We start from the raw sequence: 3279 nt of genomic DNA on the forward strand, positions 1-3279 counted from the left end.
ATTGCCAGCTGTTAAAGGGCTGCTCTGCGTCGTTGTCTTAGGACAGCCTTGCCCTTCCTGGAGAGGGTGGAGATCCCTAGGAGGGTCCTCCAAGCATCAAGGTGTCCCAGAAGAGGAGCAGAACATGAGGAATGTGGTGGAGTCTTCCTTGGAGCCAGAGAGACCCCCAGGAAGGGGGAGAAGGCCGAGGTCGTAGGGCAGCTGGAGAGATGCAAAATGGAGCCAGGCAGAGGTATAGCGGTTGGAGGGATGGACTAGGAGGACCTGGGAGAGTAGGGTTCGAATTCCCACTCAGCCATGAAGCTCCCTGGTGGACCTTGGGCCAGCCTAGCCTACTTTGCAGGGCTGCTGTGAAGATAACAATTGGTGGCAGGGAGAACCATGAAGGCCACCTTGAGCTCCTGGGAGGAGAGTGGGCTAGGAATGTCCTAGTAAATAATGAAAAGGGGAAGGCAGGGGACGAGTGTGGAGGAGCTGAGCTCTCTGGAGAAGACTGGCTGGGTTGATTTCCAGTGAGTTAAGGCTGTGCAGAGGACCCCAGGACTCGCACCCCACCCCCAGGAGAATGAGAAAGGGAAGGAATAATACTTACAGTCTGCACATTTTGTTCACAAAAAAATCCCACCCTCCTCTCTAAACTAGCTAAAATGCCCACCCAAGACTAACTCTGACCCCAGCCTTAAGCCTAACCATAACTCTACGCTTGCCCCTAACTACTCTATTCACAAAATAAATATATACAAAATGTGCACAAAATAAAAAAGTAAAATAAAATGTTAAAATTCAAAAGTAAAATAATAATAAAAAAGAGGGGTAAGGATTTGCTGAATTAATGATGCAATTGGGAATACAAAAAAGGGAGGTGTGAGGAGGTCAAAGAAACAAGCTAATGAGATTTCTGAAAAATGTGAAAAATTGATTTGTTTTTTAATTATTATTTTTGGTGTGTGTTGCTATGTGTTTTAGTCATTTATTGTTGTATTTTCTGTAAAAAAAATTGTATGTTCTTTTTTGTTATGATCTTTCCGTTTTGTTTCTTAAAAAATCTTAATAAATATCTTATAAAAGAAAAAGTAAAATAATACATAAAATAAAAATAAATAGAATCAAATGAATCAAATAAAAATAATAAATCAAATAACAATCAAATGAATACCTCTCCTTTTTGTCTCCAACCACCACCAACTCCTCTCTACTACTCAACTTGCCTCAATGGCTGCCTGCAAGTGGTGGCTTTTAAGGGAGAAGCAAGAGATGTCACAAAGGAGGGCAGGTCCTTGTCACCGTGGCAACCTCCCCATGGGAGGAGCGGGGGGAGGGTTTTGTGCACCTGCGGGACACCACCTGTAGCACACCTGTGGCACACCGCCTGCAGCACACCTGTGGTACACTGCCCGTAGCACATCTGTGGCACACCTGCGGCACACTGCCTGTGGCACACCGCCTGTGGCACACTTGCAGCACACCTCCTGTAGCACACCTGTGGTACACTGCCCATAGCACATCTGTGTCACACCTGTAGCACACTGCCTGTGGCACACCTGCAGCACACCACCTGTAGCACACCTGTGGCCATTGGTGGAGAAAGAGTGCGGTGGGAGCGCACCGCCCCTGGCAGCGCGATCCCCAGGGTGCCATCGCGGCTGTCCCCCCACCTGTGCTGGGCACCCTGCCCCTGCAGGTGCCGTGCCCTGCCCCCAGGATGTGCGCTACGCCCCTGCAGACAGCGCACTCCACCCCTGGGACGCGTGCCCGGCTCTGGGGTGCTCACCAGCCCCGCCCCTGCCTGCTCTCCGTCCCCAGTGCTGGAGCATGAAGCTCCGCCACTGCCTGTGGCACTTCTGCGGCACACCGCCTGTGGCACACCTGTAGCACACTGTAGCACACTTGTGGCACACTGTAGCACACCTGCGGCACACTGCCTGTAGCACATCTGTGGCACATCTGCAGTACACTGCCTGTGGCACACCCGCGGCACACCGTCTGTAGCACACCTGTGGCCACTGGTGGAGGAAGAGTGTGGTGGGATCGCACCACCCCTGGCAACGCGATGCCATCGCGGCTGCCCCACCCCAGTGCTGGGTGCCCCACCCCCACAGGCAGTGCGCCCTGCCCCCAGGATGTGCGCCACACCCCTGCGGACAGCGCACTCCACCCCTGGTACGCGCACCCTGCCCCCACCTGCTCTCTGCCCCCAGTGCTGGAGCATGAATCTCCACCACTGCCTGTGGCACTTCTGCAGCACACCGCCTGTGGCACACCTGTGCACACTGCTTGTAGCACACCTGTGGCACATCTACGGCACACTGCCTGTAGCACCTGCGGCACACCACCTGCGGCACCTGCTTATTAATGCCCTTGACTCAGGTGCCTCCCTCAAACCAATGAAAGAAACATGCTGAGGCGGACCTGGAAAGATGCGCAGAAAAGTGCTTGTGGTCACCAAAACAGCATTTAGGGTTATAAACGAAAATTGCAACTCTTCCTTTCTCCCGTGTGAGAAGTTGCCTCAGGCTCAGCCAGGGGCAGACTTTGGTTATGTGGCGACCTGAGAGAGGACAAATTTTGGCGCCCCTCCTCCCCTAAGTATTTCTTATTTTCACAATAACTCCTTTTGGTTCAGTGGCTTTTTATGGGTTTTCTCAGACGCTACCCCTATCAATACTGTATAGGTTTTATTATTATCATTATTCTTTTGCGTCTTTTCAGCTCACTGCCCTGCGGCGGGGAACCGCCCACAGCACCCTAAATCCGGCATTGCCTCAGCACAGGCATATAAAGAGCTTTCTAGCATGTCCATCACTATAAATTGGTGCTTTTCAGAAGAGTAGCCACCCTGAATTGCTTTGGGAGGAAGGGTGGGAAGGGAAATTTAACAAACAAATAAATAAATGGACATGTCAGGCTTTGGTAGCAAGAGTCTGGTGGCAACTTCAGACCTAACACATTTATTATGGTATACTCTTTTGTGGGTTAGTGATTCGCCTGTGTGGCATTGGGCAAAGTAAGCTTTACAGAGTGCAACAATAAAGAGGTTTAAAAACAAACAACCCCTTTTTGAGATCAGTTTTGGGAACTGAAGTCGCCACCTTGGTTTCCTGCAACCACAGCCCTCGACGCTCCAACAGTACTTTGATTCCTTTCGTAGAGCTCCATGGAAAAACCCAAGTTTTTATTTATTTTCTCATTTGTTAGATCCTCAATAAATATCACTCTCTGGTGCACACTCTGTTCATGGTGCACACTGGTGTTTTTTGTTTCAGCTGTGATAAAAATGAC

Source organism: Podarcis raffonei, chromosome 1 (assembly GCF_027172205.1).
Source record: "Podarcis raffonei isolate rPodRaf1 chromosome 1, rPodRaf1.pri, whole genome shotgun sequence".
NCBI lineage: Eukaryota > Metazoa > Chordata > Lepidosauria > Squamata > Lacertidae > Podarcis > Podarcis raffonei.